Source organism: Lichenostomus cassidix, chromosome 3 (assembly GCF_008360975.1).
Source record: "Lichenostomus cassidix isolate B80296 chromosome 3, HeHo_3.0, whole genome shotgun sequence".
Lineage (NCBI taxonomy): Eukaryota > Metazoa > Chordata > Aves > Passeriformes > Meliphagidae > Lichenostomus > Lichenostomus cassidix.
The window spans coordinates 24,111,473-24,132,676 of record NC_139483.1 but is presented as its reverse complement, the minus strand read 5'-3'; the positions used below and the strand labels follow the sequence as shown (position 1 = coordinate 24,132,676).

The window sequence follows — 21,204 nt, the reverse complement described above, 5'->3', positions numbered from 1 at the left end:
CCTTGATACTGCATATTAATGATATATGACAAAATATTTTTAAGTCTTCATAGCACTGTGCAGTTCTGCAGAGTATGATACACTGCCTTCTTTCTTTTGCTCTTTATACTGAGCTTTAAGAACAGCTGTATGTATTCCTGAAGCAGTAAGTCAAATATTTTTCCTATAAGGTCACTTTTGTTATCACATATGGTGCCATAAGGAAATTTCCAACTTAGTTTCAAAATAGCTTTGGCAGGACATACAATTCAGGCCAAGAAAGCCTCCTCCTCCTTTTCCCAGCTTCTGTCAACATCCAATCAAGGGTCGGCAACCTAAATCCAGCTCATATGTAGTTGGCTAGCCCATTTTTTTATTTCTCTAGAGATAAAAACAGACTTCACCACTAAGATAATGGCCCCCTCCCTTCTTGCAGTGACAGGTCTAGAAACCCTCTTCTCCTGTGCTTTGCAGAACCTAGACTTTTGCTTTCTGTACTTGGGTCAGACATGTACCATATATTTCAGTTAAAACAAACACTGCTCCCAACATGTCTAGCTTGTTCTTTTGACACAGTTTCTTAACAGGATTTCACTTGTCAGCTAGAAAGGTCAGCAAAAAGATAAATCTTTATTTGGATAAACTGCACTGTGTTAAATACTTACAGTGTAGTTCACCTTTTTTAATAACTGGTTTATGTTTTTCTCGGACTTTATCTAATGTGTTTTGCTATAAATATGTCCTTATAGGCTTTTTGCATGTCTGTGCCACAAATAGAAACAGGGATATAAATTGTGTTCTCTGTCCCATTTCCTGCCTTGCAGAATCTCTGTGGACTGTAGGATCACTAATATTCAGGAACAGTTATATTCAGGACAGGGTAACCATCATTGCCCCTATGGATCTGACTAACTGCAAGTAAGTCTTCATGCAAGATGAGGCTCTTTTCCCCCACTCAATAGGCAGCTGAATTTGGATATGAGTACTGGATCTATAAGCCTAGAAGTTTCCATGCATCTGGTCAGGCTCAAACGGCTTTCTTTGGACTTTTAAAGACTTCTTGAAGATCTACTTTTTTTTCTTCCCTAGACTTCAGTTTCAGGTTTTCTTACTTGGACAGACAGCTGTTCATTGACATTTAGGTTTTCTCTTTTCTTATACCAACTAGCTGATAACTTTTACTCTGATACCTTCAATAGTGCAGCAACTTTGTCTGATAGATGAGATTGAAACCATTCATTCACAACTGCTCCATCACTCGACTAGAGGGTCATAGAGACAAAGCTTAATTATCAGGGAAAGTGAGAATCAAAGTGATCAATAAGTGCGCTGATTTTTTTAATTTGTCGTTTTACTGATATTGCAGGATAAAGAACATAATTTTCTGTAAAAAATCAAGTCTCTCTAAAAACTGAAGTGCAGCAGCCAAACATTGAAAAAAACAGCTGAAACTGTACAACAGGAAGGAGGTTTTGGAAGAGAAAGGATAGAAGGTGTTGAGGAGGATAATAGGTAGTGGTAGAGTTAATTTATAAAACGTCATCTTTTTAAAAAGAAAAAAACAAAATCGGGAGAGGAAAAAAAAAAGGATTGTAGTGGAGGTGGTTGCTATAGTGAGAGTAATCTTACGACCTAATGTGTGAGTGCTCTCAAAAGACTGGATGTTCCAGTTCAGTGAAGCAAGATGGCCCCCTGCAGTATTGTTAGCCCCCTCACAAAGAAATTTTGCTTCATCTAGGAACATCACTGTACAAAACACTAGCAGAACTGCTGTGGTTTACCATTAGTTTCACTCAAAACACGAGGAAAACATTCTTTACTTTAAAACATCAGTCAAAAATAGAAGTCCTCTGTTACCAGCTTTGCTCTCACTGCTTCTGAATGCCTCCTGTGCGGTTCCTGTGTGAGGCTGAAAACAAATTGGGTTTAGAGTAATATCTCTGAACTCCCAGGAAACAAAACTTCTCTCTCAAAATCATGTGGTAAAGATCATGATAGGGTAACCATAAAGACTGAAAAGAAAGTCTTGCTGGGGTTGTGAAGCCAGGCGAGACGTAAAGCTTCATGAATGAGAAGGTAAAATTCAGAAAAATAGCACATTGTTCTACATGCATTTGGAATAGGAATATTGATGTGTATTTTGTGCATGACAAGCTTTTTATTTCTCCCATCCTATTACATTTCTCTGACAATGAGAATAGGACAGCATGCTTTTTTGGAAAAAAGTTTTTATGAAATATTGGTATATTAGCAGCACTTGGGCTCTCAGGTTTTCACATTCTTCTCACTGACACAACAAAACACTATAAATTCTGTGCTTCATGACAGCAAAATTCCATGTTTTAGCACTTATACATATTGTGGAGTTGTATGACTTAATATTAATTGTGGCTGAGAAAATGCAGCAAAACGCTGAATTTAGTTTATTTAACAGTTATGCAGAGATATGCAGTTAGCTTCCCTCTGAAGTACATGAGACTTCTTTGCCATCTGCAACTTAAAACATCCATCCAGGTCACACATTGCAAAAGCTAGGGAAAGGAGAAGAGAACCAGATCAAAAGAGACTAAAATATTTTCTTAGCAATTAAATGCAACAGTTCATAAGGTTCATGAAGTCAAACAAATTCCTTTCCTAGTACCGTTTTCTCTCCCCCCTCCCCTGCTTTGTATACCTCCATGATTTCTATCACTATTATTTGCAAGGCAGCAACACTATGCCCAGTGCTTGACAGAGAATGTGGCAGAAGTAAAAGTGTTAGAAGAGAAGGCTGTCTTATAATTATTCGAATTCACACTTTAGCTAGTTCCAACCTAACTCAGAAAATCAAAAATGGGCTTGGGAAGTCTGAATGATGGCAAAAGTTAGCAAAAATTAATTTCTCTGCTTTTCAATACTGAACTTAACACATCACTCACAGAAACCCACCCAAGCTCTAAAGAATCAGTGTTGTGAGGTCTGTGTGGCCTTCTACAGACTGCTTTGGTGTGGGAGCTTGGATTGTTTTTGACCCTGTGACACTGAATGGCCAAGAGCTTCCATGCAAGGACAATGGTGCTGTTAGTGCCCATTACTAAAAGCCTTCTTGTTTCTTTCAACTGCTCACAGGCCCCCTAAACAATGAAAGAAATCCATACATCATTAATAAGGAGATTTAATTTAAATTCTGCTCTAAGAATTCTCAGATATTCCCCTCATTTTTTTTTTTAGTGAAAATTGCTGGAGTCTGATGTAAGGCAGAACCTTAATGTAGAGAAGTGTTGGGCCTCATTTAGAAACGGCTGGAAACTAGTGGGAATTGTAATCATAGAGCAAACTGGAAAGCAGTATTGGCACACCAGTGAGCAGCTCCCATGGAATGAAATCTTGCTGAGCAAGGGGATATGTCAGCTAGTAAAAAAAAGTCTTCCCATTAAGTGATCTCTTGGAGCCAAGTAATTTCATTACTTTTACATTTCTAATGATGGTAACTTTATTTTTATTGTGTCTGCATGTATTCAGTATTTCTAACAGCCATTTGTCACTCAAAATGGCCTAATTTTCATTAGAAAAGGGAATTGCTAAATTCCAACACAAGTTGATGTGAAAGAAAATGGAGCAGGATAGCCCACAGTCACTTTTGTAAGTGAAAGGTTGCTAATGTACACATCAATAATTTTGCTTTTAATTGTGAACACTCAGCACGATTAAAAATCAGTCAGTACAAAACGATCAGGGATATTTGTCAGATGAAAATACTGTGAGTTAACTTTGCCTCAGCTCTATCTCTACTGTCAGTGGAAACTATCACATGAGGAATGAATCCTGATTAAGGATTTCAGAAGGTTTTATTCTGCTGTCACTTTGAATTTGAAACCATTTTTCATTTTGGTATTCTTAGGAATGTAAATAACAACACAAGATTTCACAGACACTTCGAAGTTGGACTATATTGCTTGAGAGATTGGTTTATATTGATAAAATTAATCCATCTGCTAGAGCAAGGCCAGAAATTACTAATGATGCCTTTATTGTGCATATATAGCATCTTTAAATGTTTAAAACAGATTCTAGTACATATGTAATCCAGAATGAGCCAGAATACTAATGATTAGGTGTAGAACAACACTTGTATCATGCTTATTCTTTGCAGGTTTCAATAATTATGTTCAGTTTCTCACTGGATGTGTTTTGGTTACCTATCAGATTATGTATCATCATCTATCTATCTATCTATCTATCTAATCTATCTATCTATCTATCATCTATCATCTATCTATCTATCATCTATCTATCTATCTATCTGTCATCATCATCATCATCATAGTGTATCTATCCATCCACATAGGTATCTATCTATGCACACAAATATATGTAAAAATATATATAGTGAGACAAAACTTGGCAGAGAAATTCTTCCGCTTATGCCATTAAATTTAATTGGATGTTTTGGAATTAACTATTCTGTAATTAAGCTACACTACCTCAGAGCAGAATTTGTATTTTGGCAGATAGAAATTTTGTTATATAAACTGGATTCTCAGTCTACATGCAGTCCTTGTACAGCTCATGGAATGCTCTTTTTATGTTATGTGAATCAGACTAACATAAAAAGGTTATAAATATAGATACAGGAATAAATAACTAAATTGATAGATGAAGAAAAGAATAGAAATTTAAAATATATTACAAATAGCTTCTCAAGACTGCTCTCTGTGCATTACAGCTTCTAAAGAAGGTAGCTGCAAAAGAATTGGAGACAGTTCTCTAAGGCATATTCAATAATTCTTTTATCCCAGGCCCCCTGATCTCTGTAAAATTGAGCAGGGTCTTATCAAAGATGTTATATTCACTTTAAAGATTCTTAAACTCTTTTGCAGATACTCCTACCATGACACAACCTTGGGCATTTGTGGAAACTTTTCTGTTTTGACGGGATTCTGGAAGTCATCTCCATATCAAGCTTTCAAACTGTACCTAGTAAGTACATGATTGCTTTACAGATCAGTGAATTGTGATTTCTTTCCCATAAATGTTTAGGCAGCAATACCAAACATCAGTTTTAAATAGGAAATTAAAGATTGGGTTTTTTTGTGTTTAATTTTCTTTGGAAATTTAGGATAGGAAAAAGTATATATGCTTCTGAGGAGGAAATAATTCCTTGGCATTTGGGTATGTTGACATTAGCATTTCTGTGTGGGTCAGTACTGTGCTTTTAAAGACTCTCTTGCTTGTTGCCAGCTACCATGTGCTGGTTCACATCAGAGATACCACAAACTGGATTCTTTTAGGATGTCATTAAGCCAGAAGATGCAAATATAATACACTCCAAGCCACCAACTGGCAACTCAATTCACACTTGAATATTCCTTTGAATGCGTAAATAGGTTCATGTTGAGCATGTACAAATCCTTTCTATGTTTGTTTTTACAAATATTTGAGCAACTGTACCTCATTAGCTAGAACAGTACCGGAGCCTCCATCACAAACTCACTTGAATGAGTCTGCATGAAATCACCATTAGTTTTGCATTTAGACTAATTACTCTGCACACATATCTAACCAGAAAATGGACAGCAAAGAAACCACTCATCTCATTTCCTTGAGCTCAAGTGAGAAAGGTATTGCAGGCCTGATTTTCTGCTGCTTTGCATCCTCTATGTTTCTGCAAAATGAGTGTGAAACGTTATCCTTTCTGTTTTGAAAACATTTCACAACAATGCACAATGCTCTTTCAGTAAGTAGTTATGTTATTCATCTGTCTGTATCTAATTCTTGCATATGCTTAGAATGTAAACTTTTGAGAACAGGGACATACCATAGTGGTACCATGCCGTGCAGAGTGGGATCTTGTTCAGCATCTGTAACCCCTGTGCACTCTCACAATATTGCTGTGCAGTTTTGCAATGCCCAAGATGTGAGAGATTTGGCCATCTCACGTTTAGAATGTTGTACATTATAGAGGATACACGTAATCAAGCTATATGTTCATATAAGGGTCAAGAGAATTCTGTCAGTTCAACAAAGGTCAATCAGAGATCTTAATTCCATGAGCAGAAAGAAAGGCAAAATGTAATGAATAAGAGAGGAGTTGGAAATTGTTACCTATGCTATTGTAAATACATATAAGGCATGTATCATGTCGTGCCATGACCAAAAATGGAGATTTTTAGTATGGGAAACATTATTTTCTGCTCTGTCCCTTCCTCCTCTCCTTCTCCAGCCTCACTCCTTTGTTCTTTGCCATTCAGTGTTTTGGTTCAAGTTAATTAAAGATTCCTGTTGCAGCCTCCTGGAGTGAAATTCTGGCAGTATGCCCAGAGCTGCCATAGTCGTATGTAAGCAGCCCCTCCAGTGAGCTCCATAATGTCTCTAAGAAACTATACAAAGAGGAAGAAAGAAACCGAATCCAGATGGAATGGGAAATCAGATATTTCTTCCATTTGTGTTGAAATCTGTGAAGACTGCCCCATAGGTTGAAAGAGAAGACAATTCACATACTCTGCAGTCTCAGGGAAAAGCATGTTTTCTCTCCCACCCCTCCACCCTCCACTGAAGAGGAATCTGTGAGAAAGCTTACAGTGAGACAGCAAACTAAGTAATGCAAAACATGTTTCCCCAACTCTGCTCTGTCCTGTTAGCTATAGAAAGGTGTAGGACAGACCTGTCAGGGGAACACAAAAAACAAAACAAAGGAATCAAAAGAGAGATTCAAGCAGACAAAGACTTTTCCTAATGACAGGGTTATGAGAGAATTTGATATCCAAACCAACATTTTGACACACAATTCATAGTGAAAAGAGGATTTAAGGCATTTTAAATGCCGAACATGAGAGTAAACATGTCTAACACACTAAGCAATAACCACATCCTGGACTGCTTGTTGTTAAAAGGCACATAAAAAAGATTACAAAAATGTACAGTACATAGTCATTTCTTGGATCTCACATGCACAACAAAAATCAGAAATATCCCTGGAGAAGCACAGATATTGTATATTTTGTGTTTCTGAGTCTTGGTCAACTTCAGTGCTTGGTTCCTAAAAAAGTGCTGCACTTGCTTGGTAGTTACTGAATTACTGGATTAACGTCAGTATCATTAGAAATCAAAAGTCTGGATATTTGCAAGTGTATTTTACATATAAATTACAGTTTTCTTCATGGCAGATTTGTGTTCACCAGGGATATTCTGGAATTTGGTGGGGGAAAGGAATAAATCTTGGATCTATCTTCAGTATTGCTTGGTTTCTCTATGCATTTTATTTCACTATCAGCAATGTTAATTTGTTACTCTCTGATGGCCTGTATATTTTTTCAGGGTTTTGGTTGCTCGCTGGTGGGAGGCGCTATGTGAAGATTAAACTTTGCCCAGGCCCATTATGGGAAAGAAACAAAAGTTGATTTCTATGTCAAATGACTAATTTTTAATTTTAAATATCTGAGCAGACTGATTGCTTGGCAGAGACAACCACCTGTTGCAACACAAGAGATACCCATTTGAGGTGCAGACTTTGGGCAGAGGTTATGAGTCAAGGTAGCAGGGTTTTAGCTGACAGTTTAGAGCAATACTTCAGGTGAAATGAACCTGATAATTGCAGTGCAGATTTCCTCAAATAGAAGGTTGACTGAAATAGCTCTGGCTCCGTGTGACTAATTAGATGTTTTGTTACGACATTTTTTTTTCTATAAGAAACAAAAATGGTCCAAAACGCTGTCCAGGTGAAAGGGGTAAGAGATGTATGCTGATATGTGTGTTTCTTGCCCTTTCAAACCTTTGAAGCCAGGCTGAGGTCAAATTACTCAAGCAGAACAGCTCTGTTGACAAACATGTGGTCTTCAAAAAACAGTCCCAGTATGAGAGGTGCTGCTAATTTAAAAGAACAGAGGGGAAGGGAGGAAAAAAAGTGAAAAGAAAAAAAATGTAGAGGGAAAACCAGCACCAGTCTACATGAAATCCAACCCAACTGCCACCTTCCCTGCTAGCCTCCTTTGTGAGCCTGCCTTCCCCACCGCGTGAATCAGCCATGGTTGGGGTTAAATGGGTAGCTTTTGTCTCCTCACAATGGCCGAGAGTGACAGGTTGAGCTAAATGATTTACTGGTGGAGATGATTTGAAGGACAGAGCCAGGCAGCCTTGGGAACACACGCACAAGAAAAGGACAGTAGCGAATCAGCCTCTCCTCCCCCTCCTGCTTTCATGGTTTTGACTGAAAGATCACAGAGTGAGACTCTGACAGACACAAGGACCATTGAGAAGCTATTTTTATTACTTAGCCATGGCAGCCTTGCTTTGCTGAGAACAGACCTGAGGTTAATTAACCTTACTTTTTTTTCTTTTTTTCCTCTCTCTTTTTTTTTTTTTAAGTTGTTGTTTTTCTTATTGGGAATGTGAGCCTGTAAGTTGGCAGGGTCACATGCCATGGGCAAAGGGAAAGTCTCTGTGTGAGACTTGAGCCCAAGAAAGCTCAACAAGCTCGTCCCTAGCCAAAACAAAGCTTTCCACAGAGCAAGGCAATGCAGCGGGGCAGTGGTGAGGCAGCTGCTGGGAGCAGAGCAGGACCAGCTGTTGTCAATTGGAATGTGCTGGAAGCAGAGCTCCCCCACCCCTCTGTGCTGCTCTGGCGGCAGTGGTACCCAGTGCTAATATGGATCCCAGATTGTTTCCTGAGCACTGTTTGATCTGGCTGTGTGGGCAGGAATGAACTCGTTTGTCAGGATGCAGGATGTACCGGAGCGCCGGCGCGCTGCGTTTGCCCAGCTTCCCTGAGAGCAGGCCAGGCATGCAGGGACACCATGGAGAGCTGGCCACGGCCCTCAGCACTGACTCTGGGCAAGGCAGCACCAGGACTCTTCTCTGCCTGAGCTGTGGGGAGTGGGGCATTCCAGAAACACGGCTGAGGCAGGGAAAGGGCACAACACAGAGCAGCTGGGAAGCCCCATTGGCCACCATGGTCCCCAGAACCTTTGTAGGGCACCTGGCAGGTCCTGCATGTAGCCAACATGAAAATCCCAAATCCCAAGTACTGCCAGGGAGCTCATCCTGCTCCACGCACCCAGGACCCTACTGGCTCAGCAGAACTTGCCATCCAAGGCAGCAGGCAGAAAAGGACCTGGCAGTGAAGGGTAGCAGAGAGGGCAGCCCTCTAGCCTCACAATTACTGTGTGTGATGCTTCCTTCAGCAGTTTCCCTCTGAGAATTTGAGAGGAAAAGTGTAAACTTTTCTTAATAAGAAAAGGAACCTTTCAGAAAGTGGCTGTGGATTATTCCGAAAAAATCCAGAAGGCAGGCCATAGAAGATGTAAAGGTTTGGTTTATGGATAAACCAGAATGCATAAGAGCTGTATGGCTTAAAAAAGGCAATGCTCTCTTTCTGTTCCATGTTTCATTTGGTCTATGATTTGTGAGCTATTCCTCAAGTGCAGTGGAATAATACATCCTGTTGCAGGTTATAACCTGTAATTGTTATGTCAATATTTGGTTCTAGGAAATAGAAACAGTAAAACTCCTACAAGTACTACTGAAAAAAAAAAAGGCAATTTTCTAGTGTCTACCACCTAATGGCATCCCAAACCCTGTGAGTCACATCTTGTGAATGTGCATCAAAGCTTTATTGCAATATAGTCAGCTAACTTTTCTAAAATCCTTTTTTCTTTTTTCTCTTTTTTTTCTTTTTTCTCAGCACATATATCAGATCTCTTAACTAGTTAGAGAAGAAGTTTGAGCACTAAAACCCACTGTGTGCAATAACACATAGTATTTTGCTGGCTAGCTTCAAATTGTATTCTCATTTTCATAATAATTAAAATGAAAATTTTAGTTATTCTTAAGAAGCAATATGAATATGTGAGAATGATGGTAATGCAGCATTTCATATCAGCAAGCTTATAAGACACGCTTCACTTAGAAAAATTGAAGGATTTTATAAAATGGGAACTTTGGAGAAGAGAAGTGTTTGGTGTTAGTCAATCTGTGTGCTGCGGAGTTGCAGTACTGTGCAGTTTTGGTGTGCTGCTACATTATGTATTTCTAATGGCCTCTTGAATGCTCAGATGCAAAGAAACACTTCTGTTTTAAAATACAAAGAACAAAACAAACTAAATCTAAACACACAATAAGGACCTGTGGTATTTTTGTTTTTATTCTGTGAAAGGGAGCAGTGTTTGCAGAAGATAAAACAGCTCAATAAAAATCTTACTCCACAGGCTTCCAAATATGGATTTGCCTCTGTAGGGCTTATGGAAGGTGCAAATAGAAGAAGGAAACTTTCTCTTCCATATACTGCCAGCCATAATCATTGTCACTGTCCCAGTGTGCATGAGGAGTGTTGGGATTACTTTCTTCTTGAAGTTACTTATTCTTCCCAGAAGAGTAAGTGTACTTTAGTGCATGCAGAGTATTACAAGGAACAGGTTTAATAAGTGTTGTTCTTGACTGGTTCTGTATTAACATATCTTGCCATTATAATTTCCATCTGTTTCTGCCCAGGCTAACTGATTCTTCTCCAAGCCCCTCTCTCTCTCAACTTCTGCCTCACCACCTAAAGCCCCATTAATGCTGCTATAAACATCACCATCTTCAGAACTGTGCACCCAGTTCTCTTGTAGGACAGGGCTCCCATCCTCCATATGTCGAGCAATGCTGTACAAAGTGCCTCCCATAACTGGTGAAGTTTATAGAGTGCTTTAAAAAATAAAGGAAAAAACATATATTGCTGTGGATGGTAGTGACCCTTCTAAACTCAGGACTGCACAATAACAGTGATGTCTGCTTGAAGTTACAAGTGTCATTTGCATTTGGTTCTCACCCTACCCTCTAGTTTGCATGGAATTAGCATAAAATTCTTACTTTTAAAACATTTACTAGGGATGATATGTCCTGCGATTTCATTTCTTACCTTCACTTTTTTTTTCCTGCCTGATCTCATCTTTCACCTGGCTTTTCTCTGACTCCTTTAAGTTTCCTTGCCTCATAAGCCTCCTGAGAGACTCCAGCTGTAATAGTGTTTAGAATATACAGCATCTGAGATATTTGGCTTTAAAGGTAAAGAGGGGAAAACTATATAAGGGTGGGAAAGGATGCAGATCTCCATATCATTCCTTATTTTAGTGCTCTGCCAGGAGCATCACAATTTTGCTGCCTCTCTTCTATTTGTCTGTGTCTGATGAATGCTTTGGCTAATCCGACCTGAGTGACTAGATATCATCTGCTGGCAAAAAAAGGCAGTGTTGAGTCATCCAAAGGGGGAGCAAAATGGAGATCCCACAGTCGGGGAGGCAGAGGACAGTGTGAGCTGCATGGTCTCTGTACTGCAACTACCCCCAAACAGCAGGGCAACAGAGTCCCCTGCAGCCACTTGGCACTCTCCGGTGGCATTGAGTGGCCTCTGGTGCTGACATGGGATATGTGGGTTGGTCTGTTCATTCCAGCAGGGCACAACCCTGGAGCACTGCTTGGAGCCAGCACTTAGCTCTTGGGGAACACCATGCACTTAGTTTCTTCCCATGCTCAACAATTAATTCCTTCTAGCAGATCTTTCAAAAGCCTTTCTTTACATTACAATTCTTTCATTGCTTTGTAAGAGCTTACGTCACATCACAAGACCAAAAAGCACAGTGCAGCTTAGTGTAACTTGACCCTGATCTGGCATTTCTTTGTGATGTGTCATGTCAGAAATGTAAAGAAAACAACATTGTCCTTTTCCTATTAGTTTGGGCAGCAGCGGCTGCTGCAGGTTGCCTTTACCTTCTGCCTGAAAGATGGATGTAGTTTAAAAGGCTAACAAGGATTCTGTATTGGAAGTAGGAGAAAACATGTTTATGAAGTTGTACATACTTTTTGGAGAATAGTGTGTGAGTTTAACAGCAAGTGAACTCTGAGTTAGTGCTGCTAGGTGGTTGCAGAGAAGCTGGCAAGCAAAGCCAGTATTCACAATTCCTATGACTTGAGAGCAAAACGTGATCAGGTATAATATAATGTGCTGTTTTGTAATGTCTATAGATTTTATTTTGTCCTATTTAATTTCAAATCCTCTTAAATAAGCATTTTCCAAAAGGGATTTAAAATAGATAGAAAAGGCTGAAATTACCCTCAAAAATCAGACGAGTAAGAAATTCTAGAGCATCCTAGACCCTGCAATAAAGTTTCTTCTTGTACTGAGCCTAAGCAAGAACTGACAAACAGGACCTGTTACAGCCTAGACCCAGGCCTGATCACATTAAAATGAATCATTCTGCACTACTTTTACCATGTGTATGCAGGAAGTTATAATGATGACTCCCATTGCACAGTGTGCTGACCTGTTGTTGCTCACTGTGAGGAGTGTGTTGTTTATGTCCCAGAGCCACAGCCCATTTGCATTGAAATATCACACTCTCAAGAGCCTTGCTACTCCCCCGGCAGGGATGAAGTGCTTCTTGCCTTTAAAAGAAGTCTTATCACTGTATCACTTTGGGGATGATGAGCATGAAGCCCTGATTTAAAAGGCTTAGTGATAGTAGGAATTGAGGATAGTTTGCAGATAGAGGGTTCTGTGGGGCCTCAGGAGCTCAACTTCCAGTCCTACTACTAGCCTGTCAGGTGACCTTGAGAAACTACCCATTGCTGCAGCTCTGTTTTCCTTTTGATTTTTTTATCTGTTTAAGCCTTTCTATAATACCATGTGATATGAGTCCTGATCTCTCTTCTAGAGAAGGGGGAAAAAAAACCCCAAAACACCACAGAGCTTCCCGCCCCCAATCATATAAAATGATAATATAATATATATATATTTTATATATATATAAAATGATAGAAAAAAATCAAAAGCATCTGCAAGATTTCTTGTGAGTCCAGGGTATATAAAAGAGAGGTACTTTTAATTTAATTTACAGTACTGCAATTTTACTTCATTCATTTAAGAATGTTTTCCTCAAAATTTTGCTTAAATGAATGTCATAAAGTGTAAAATTGAACTGTTTTCCTCTGCAGGCAAGGTTACCTGGGTCTGGCTTTTGACCTTAGAGAAAACAGGCTCCTTGAGGCAAAACTTATTTAATAGGATGTTCACTGTTCTTATTAGGGATCTTTAACGAAAGATGAGTGGTACCCCAGAACTGCTATTTCTGTCAACTCACTGTAAAGGTAGAGTATGTGATTTATCTAGCTGTAAACAATAACATTGCAGATGGCTGTGTTTAGTCAGAAGTATTGATCAAAATACTTGTACAGGAGCTTCAGAAAATAAGTGCCAAGGGATGAGTGCAAAGTTAAATGGAGGTTTGGTTCAAAAGCCTGTTAGTCTCTAATCACCTTCTATTATCTCTGAAAATGTCTTTCCTCCTTAAGTCCGTCAAAGTAGAAAATAGATTTGTTAATGCTATTTTCTACCTGATTTCTGATTGTGGGCTTTTGTCTCCTTTATGCGTGGCGCTCTGTTCCTGCTCCGCTGTGAGCATGGGCACAAATAGGTGTACATGTGTGTAGGGGCAGTACTGCCTCAAAACCTCCTCAGGATTGTGGACAGAATTGATTTCTTATGCTGCATGGATAGGGCAGCAAGAAGGGTTAGAGGTCAGGCCAGAACAGGGGGGGATCTAGTGGCAAGTAGGAGAGGAAAGGAGTTCCCTTTCTGTTCTCAGATGTAAGCAAAGGTGCAGCCTCACTGCCTCCTCGGTGCCAGCAGCAGCCCCTCGACCTCTCTCTGGGTCTGGGACAACCTACTGCATGTGCATGTCCATGTGCGGCTCTGCAGTGTGGCCGCACAGGTATTTATGGCCTCTGTTACCTTGGGATAAGTAAGGATATTTGTGTCAGAATTTTTAATATTAAAAATCAGGTTGTCCACTGAGATGCCTGTGATGATGACATAAACACAGATATCTAAATTCTGACAAGGAGAGCTGTACTGGCTGTATATTACTCAGGGTTACTTGGTCATTAGGGACTCCTAAGTTGCCATTTTTTACTGCAGAATTCCCAGGATCTCCCAGACTGCCTGCAGTGGATTCTACTGCAAAGTAGCAACCATTCACATTATTCTGGCTTTCAGTTTTCAAGCTGTAATGAAATCTTTTCTGTGTGACTGTGCTATAAAGTCCTATGATCTCTTTCAGTCATATTACCAGAGGCAATTTTTAAAAAACTGGTCTGCCAACCATGAAAATCCATCTTGAAGATAAATCCGTCAAGGACATCAACAGCGTATGAATGTGTACCTTTCAGTTAACATTACTAGAACTAATATGTAAACAATCAGTAAGTTAGAATGTCTTTCAATTATGAGATATAAGGGAAAAGGCCATTTACACTTTCTCAAAGCTACATTTTTAGGAGACCTGCCCTCCAGTTAGAAGTAAAATGCTTTTTCTTTATTTTTTAAATGTTAAAGAATGAGGATGACAAGAGAAGGCTGAAGAACTCCAGGCTGTGCCCTTCTCTGCACAGCTTGCAGTCTCCCTGTATTTATCTGTAGCAGATGTTCCAGGCAGGATGCACACTGCAGCCAGAGGTGAGGAGGGAGGTGTGCAGGGCTTGAATACATTTCAGTACAGCTCCCACATCCTGTTTACACATAGCTGCTGGCCTGAGAACAACACAGGGAATAAAAAAAGGAAGGTGGAGGGGGGTGTGATAGGAAGGAATGGTTGATGGGAGTCGTGATACCAACACCACTGCTGGGTGTGCATTTTGAGAGTGCTGGGGATTTGTGGTTCTCTATGCATCAGCCTTTGCCAGCAACATTTTCTCCACTGCTTTGGCAGGCATTGATAGACATGCTGTCTTCAGTCATAGGGGAGAGAAAAGGAAGAGGGGGAGAAATTAGTTGGGAAAGAAAAAAAAAATAGGCAGCTCACCTGCAGAGAAACTATACTTTCTCTCATATTCAGCAATGCTGCCCAGACTCTAGAAAAACACAGCTGGAATTCACTGAACCAACTTTTTTGTCTCATTAAAATCTTGGACTGATTTTTAATAGTAGAAAGGCACTTACTGAATCACTGGTGGGCAATGAGAAATATTAAGAAAGCTAAGCCCCATTTAAGCAGTCAGTCTGTGAATGATAGTTTTTTTCAGGCTGGATGCTTACTGGCAATTTGATTTCTACACACACAGAGCAGTGAAGGGCCCACTTTTCTGTGCACTGGACATGCACTTTCATTTTATGTTTCCCTTTCAACTCACTGCATCTATTCCAAATAATTCACACAAATTCCTGTCTAATGTTTCTTTATCTTCTTTTTTTTTCCCCTGTTTTTTTTAAGTATTACTTAAACTAGATCACTAAGGGACCAGCTTTCCATAGTCAAAGATTCATAAAGCTGCTAAAGGCAAAATTCACAGGAGGTAAAAATGGGTGAAGCAGTTTTTCTAGGTTGTTTTCCACAAAATTCATAATATGGGCTGGGAACACTGTGTATCTTTCAAGTGTCCCTGTAATATTATATTCTGCAGAGACTGGCTACTGATTTTACATCTACATGGTCATGCACACATACAGATTTTTGTGGTACAGGGGTATTTTGAAGGACATGAAGGCATTATAAAATAAGCTCAAAATGTATAAAAATATTAAAATCGATCTTTTATTAGGTTATTATGATCTATTTATTTTTTCTCCTACTCATTAGAGCGTTTAATACTAGAACTGCAGCATGAAAGTTTATGTTCTTTCAGTCTAGTACGTATTGCTTCTTTACTACTGCATTTTTTTTGTTTTTTAAAGAAAGGAACCATCATAGTACTCAGGACTCCTCATTTTTATGCACCCCTTTCCAGCAGGAGACAAAAACTTCTACAATATTTGCTAACATAAGCTACATTTCCCCAGATGTCTTGCTTTTCTTTACCCTATTATAGTTGGATTATTTTGTTATCCAAGAAACTACCATGGCATTAGATTTTGATTTTCTTATTTCAAATCATCTAAAAGACCAGAAATTTTGGATCAAATTGGAAGATAGAAAGAAAATTTAAATTCTGATTATTCTCAAGCGTTTCCTCTAAGCTTCAATCTATTTAGCACTTGAAACTCAATCATCAGATAAGAAACAGCAGTCACTCTCTTCGTTGCTTCCCATTTGTTTTTGTATAAAACAGCCTATTGAGTTCCTTTTTCCATGAAATGGCTATAACAAAAAAGATGAATTAAGATCTTACTGTATTATTGCTTGTAATCCCAGCTCACATTTACTTAGCTTTGTAATTGCAATGTTTGTTAAAAGCTTTTCAAGCTACATATGGAAAAGGTACTACATCTGAGCTAAAAAGCATCCATCCTAGGGTCAGGCAGAGGCAGCATGAAAAATGTTTAATTTCGTGTTGCAAAAAGGGTTAGAACAGGGTGAAGCACTGTAATTGGAAATACAGATGGACACTATTTGAGGAAGAAGCTTGTTTTATCCTTCTCAATATTTTCCATTTCCCTATGTTTTTTAGTATTTCATTAGGAAATCTGGTCTTTTGCTCCAGTTTTGTGGTGGTGTCTTCTACCTTCTGGCATAAAACTTATTGTTAAAGTAAATGAAAATCAAAAAATTAAGGAAAAAATATTACTGGGGCTACTGGTAGACAAACAGCAATATGTTATTTTCTGTCTTAAATCTGTGGCCTTAAGTCAGAGCATGTGCTTGCAGCCTTGTGGATCGCTATTGCCACTTGGAAATATTCTCAGGATGGTGCCTACAACAAAGATCTTATGGACAACAGCGTAATATCAAAGAGGTGTAGCAAATGGAGAAGGAAAATCGTATTAATGGTATAATGCTAAGAGACCTTTCTAGTAGAAAAGACACAGGAGATGAAAAAGCACTGGGGGGATAGCAGGAGTGTCAGCTCCATGTAAAAACACAGGTCTGACTCCACTTTTATTTATCTTTTGCTGGCATTTCTGGACAGGGTAGAGGTCATTTAAGATACCATAGTTAAAGATATGACAGCTAGGGTTCTACTAGTAAGAAAAGAAACTCAGCTACTCTGCATAAATATCAGATATGGACATTTTCTAATTGTTTCCAGCAACTAAATATCCAAAGAAATACTCCTTATTTGTAATAAAATAGTGAGTCATAGCAAGATCAGAATATACCATGTGTGGTCTACAATCAGGAATTATTTCTGTATAATTTGCTTATGATAAATAGAGAAGATAATGATGGCAAGATACCAATATTTCTTGCTTTCACCCCCTCTGCATTGCATGTCCATAGGTCCCAGTTTACAAAGTAGAAGTGGAAAGAATTTCAGAATTGGCTTCTAACAATTGCTGTTACCATTTTTATCCTTATCTATTTATACTTTAATCATGCATGGTGGTCAGGAGTGATACCTGACTGTGCTGACAGTTTTATGATATATGAGATGACACACTTTTTGTTCCAAGAACCCTGCTGTCCCGTGGTTGGAACAGGCACTACAAAGTTTCAATATCTTTTTAATTTTGTGAAAGATTTTTGATCCTCAATAAACTCTGTTGAGTTTTACATGATAGTAAAGAACCTTAATATTCATATGTATATATGAGGATCTAGTTTTAATTTGTGTGTTAATTAGCTTGCTTCACCTGAGCATTGTCTAAACAGTTTCCTGTCCTGTGGTACTGAGTCCAGAAGAGGGTCAAGAAGATGTCCAGAGGTCTGGAACACCTGGTTCTGTGATTCTATGACCCCTTGACAGTGGCACCTATTTCATGGGTAGGCTGAGGAATTATTTTGCTCTTTCTTCAGTCACTGGGATGATGAGGCTGAACAGAGAAAACCATCACTTTGGTGGAGGTTTAGTTACAAATTATGTAGGAAACTTTAAAAGCATTTGGCATTCATACCAGTCTGCTATAATACTGAATAATAATACTATTCATTCTCATGAAGAGGATAAATGCTTCAATAATGCCTAATGTTCAGTTTACAATCATTATTCTGGAATGGGAATAACTCAGAAATACAATTATGAATCTACTGTGTCTGATGACAGTTTTAATTCCATTAATAGTGATCTTGGCCACTGTGAGAATTTCTTATTCTTACTTCTTTTTCTGCAGTCATATCTACAGACAGTGCTTTTGACTCAATTTAAGTTATGAGCAATACATTATTCGTATTGCTAACACCCTCTGCTTGGGAACTTTACTTGCCGACTTAATTTCATGGTTAGTGACTTCATTGTAAGGACAGATGGAAAAAAGACAGAATGCTTTCAGTTAGTTTGGACTTTGAAGAGCATTGTAAAATATAAAGCAAGGAAACTTAGCAAATTCAGTGCTGCAAGTAGAAGATTGCAAGCTTTATCACTGCCTGCAAAGTTTTCATGTTTGATCACCTTGTGATTTTAGTGCAGAAAAGACAGGTTATACTATTAAAATGAAAAAGAGCTGCCACTAAATAATTTTAATTTTAATGAGTGCTCAGTATTTGCACTTCATAACACCCAAAGGAGGGTATGATCTCAATAGATCTATTAATACCCTGTTTTCTGTCATTTAATCCCAAATCTCTGTCCCAAGTGCAAAATAACTAAATTTAGCTGACCACTAACTTTTGTTAATGACACTTTAGATCTAACTGCCAGGAGCTCTCTTCTCTTCTTTCCAGATAACATAAGCACTACCTTTGAAATATTTTAAGGTAAAACTGTCAATAGAGCAAACTGTACTCACTATGCCAAGTCTTGCACTCAAACCTACCATTAGTCAGCAGAAGCCTAAATACAGGTGCCTGAGAAAGAAATAAATCCATAAACTTTAAATGCACAGTTAAATGTAAAGCTCAGGATATAGAGCAACCAGGTACAATTATGATGTGATAATGATATTTTAGAAATCTATTTTAGTAGATTATTTTTAGAAAGTTGAAATAATTACAATGCATCAATATATTTTTAACAATACTGGTCTTAGTAATACTTTAAAACGTGGAAAAATTGTCATAGCTAATGACATTGTATTTTGTAGCTATTTAATTAAGAAAGAAGAAGCTGTCAATGGCCTTTGTAGAGCTGGTATGGTAGGAAGGAGGAAATAATGAAAAAACATCTGCAGCAGAAAAGTAAAATATCTTGAGGAGGTCTGGTTTGCATTTACGATTTAAAAGAGATTACTCTGTGTCACTCATGCTATCTAACAAGGGAATTTATTTTAGGCAGTGTAGTAATTAGGATTATTCAAAAACCATCAGCTAATTGGGGAATTGTATAGGAAGGTATCAGCCTCCTCTTGTGTGTTTTGCATTTCACTTTTCCAGTTTCTTTCCTCAGCACATTTCAGAGGGCATTCAGCTGCATCAACTTCTGTCATTTGTCTTCAGAATGTGTTAATTCACCATTCTAAGGTCTAACATCCATATCTAACTACCTGTATATATACATCTCTATCTAATGTATCTTTTTTAGCTTTCCTTATCCACCAAACCCAGTGTTACAGATAAGATGACACAACAGGGCGATAACAGGGTGATGTGTACAAGGCAGGCCTTAGGAGTGAGGAAAAAGGGCAAAAGAAGGCCCAGCTCCAGGGTGTGTACAAAAATACCCACAACCAGACAAAAAGGCAGGAGGAGCCAGAGCTCTTCTCGTGGTCACCAAACTGCATCATCACTGGGATTATTGTGGTGGTAGAGCTCACATAGCTGCAAGGTTCTTATGGAGGGATACACAATATTCAGAACAAAGAGAATTGTGTTACAGACCATCTCCTTAGGGTGAGGAAGTGGATGAAGCCTTGTTTAAACAACTCAGGAAGTCTCTGTATCCAGACCCTAGTTCCTTTGGAGTCTTTTCCTTTCTCTGATATCTGCTGGAAGGGCAACAATGTATGTGGTCAGGTATGGGTACTATACCAAAAAAGGATGACATATAGCTGCATCTGCTTTTCACTTGACAGGACTATTTGGTTTGTAATAATCAGTGATGCCCTTGGTTATAGGCACCATGAAATAGGAGTTCAAGATCCCGAGGAATGAGAGCAGATTTAAGGTTGTTCTGGCAAATGTTAGATGGGAAACCATGAGAGGGAGCTTCAAAGAGGGAAGGGACTCAGAATAAGAGTTGCAAGATACTTAATGACAGTATCCTCAACGTACAGGAATGGTCCATCCCCACACACAGAAAAACAAGGAGATGTAGCAGGACATCAGCTTGCCCAAGCAGAAAACTCATGAAGGAGCTACTGTGCAAAAAGACAAAACTCAAATGGAAACAAGTGTAATCTTTACTGCTACATTCACAATAAAAGGCTGAACAAGGAAAATGTTCATAAATGGGTTACTAGATGGGTGAAAAAATGGTTAATTATTCAGGTTTTGTAGGAAGTGGACCAAGCTGCCTTTAAGTTGATGATGAGTACCTCGAGTTTGCCCTGGACCCGACCTGTTTAGCAGCTTTACCAAGGACTTGCCAGAGGGGGTGGAGTGCATTGTCACCAGGTTGCAAATGATACCAGACAGGGCTGGCCAGTCAATGAAATCTAGGGCAGAGCAGCCATCCAAAAAGAACTAGACAAATGGAGGAGTAAGCCAACAGGAACCTTCTGAAACTCAGACAGGACAAATGCCAAGTCCTACATCTGGAAACAAATGAACTCCTGCAGCAGCACAGGCCATTTACGGACTCACTGAGGAGCATCTCTGCAGGACAGGACTTGAGGGACGTGGTGGACATGAGCTGGTGGTGTGCTCAGGCAGCAAAGGAGACGATGTTCTGGGCTGCATCACCAGGAACACAGTAGATTAAGGAAAGGGAAAGAAGTCCTTGACTTGACACTGTGAGACTTCATCTAAATACTGACTGCAGTATGGAAAAGATGCATACCTCTGTCCTTGGAGGTTTTGAATGCCTGTCTGAGTAAAGCACAAATAATCTGAATTGACCTTAAAGCTGAGCCTACTTTGAGTCAAAGGTTGAACTAGAGACCTCTTGAGCTCCCTTGCAGCTTAATTATCCTCTAGTTCTATGATTAAGAGGGACAGAAAGACAAGACTTGGAAAGACAAAGGAGTGGGTTTAGATCAGAAGAAATATGCCCTCATTTCATGATTCTATCTCCTAACCTCTGCATCCCAAAAGGAAAGGTGCAGAAGGACTTACCCACCTAGGTGAGGACACAAGACAATCTCCTTGGAAAACAGCTGCCAACATGAAACACCTCAGTATGGTGAGATCCCAGGAGCACAGGGCAGTTCTGCCACAGTCCCCACACTACCAGAAAGGAAACAGGTAGAAGTAGCAGCCAACTATAGCTTTCCACCCAAGGAAAGCATGAACCGTCATTTGGAAAGTATTT

At 39.1% G+C, this 21,204-nt stretch overlaps 1 long non-coding RNA gene across 7 annotated transcripts in view; it reads left to right on the top strand.

Annotated features, from left to right (window-relative positions):
* LOC146439295 (uncharacterized) overlaps positions 1-21,204 on the top strand; it is a 55,375-nt gene that overhangs the window by 14,319 nt on the left and 19,852 nt on the right. For 4 of the 7 annotated variants that reach the window (XR_014850743.1, XR_014850740.1, XR_014850739.1 and 1 more), the window contains exon 2: positions 4,839-4,938. This is a non-coding gene — a long non-coding RNA (uncharacterized LOC146439295). Of the gene's footprint in view, positions 1-4,838; positions 4,939-10,703; positions 10,999-14,323; positions 14,444-21,204 lie in introns of those variants that run through there. The other 3 variants (XR_014850742.1, XR_014850741.1, XR_014850744.1) reach the window with 2 other exon arrangements.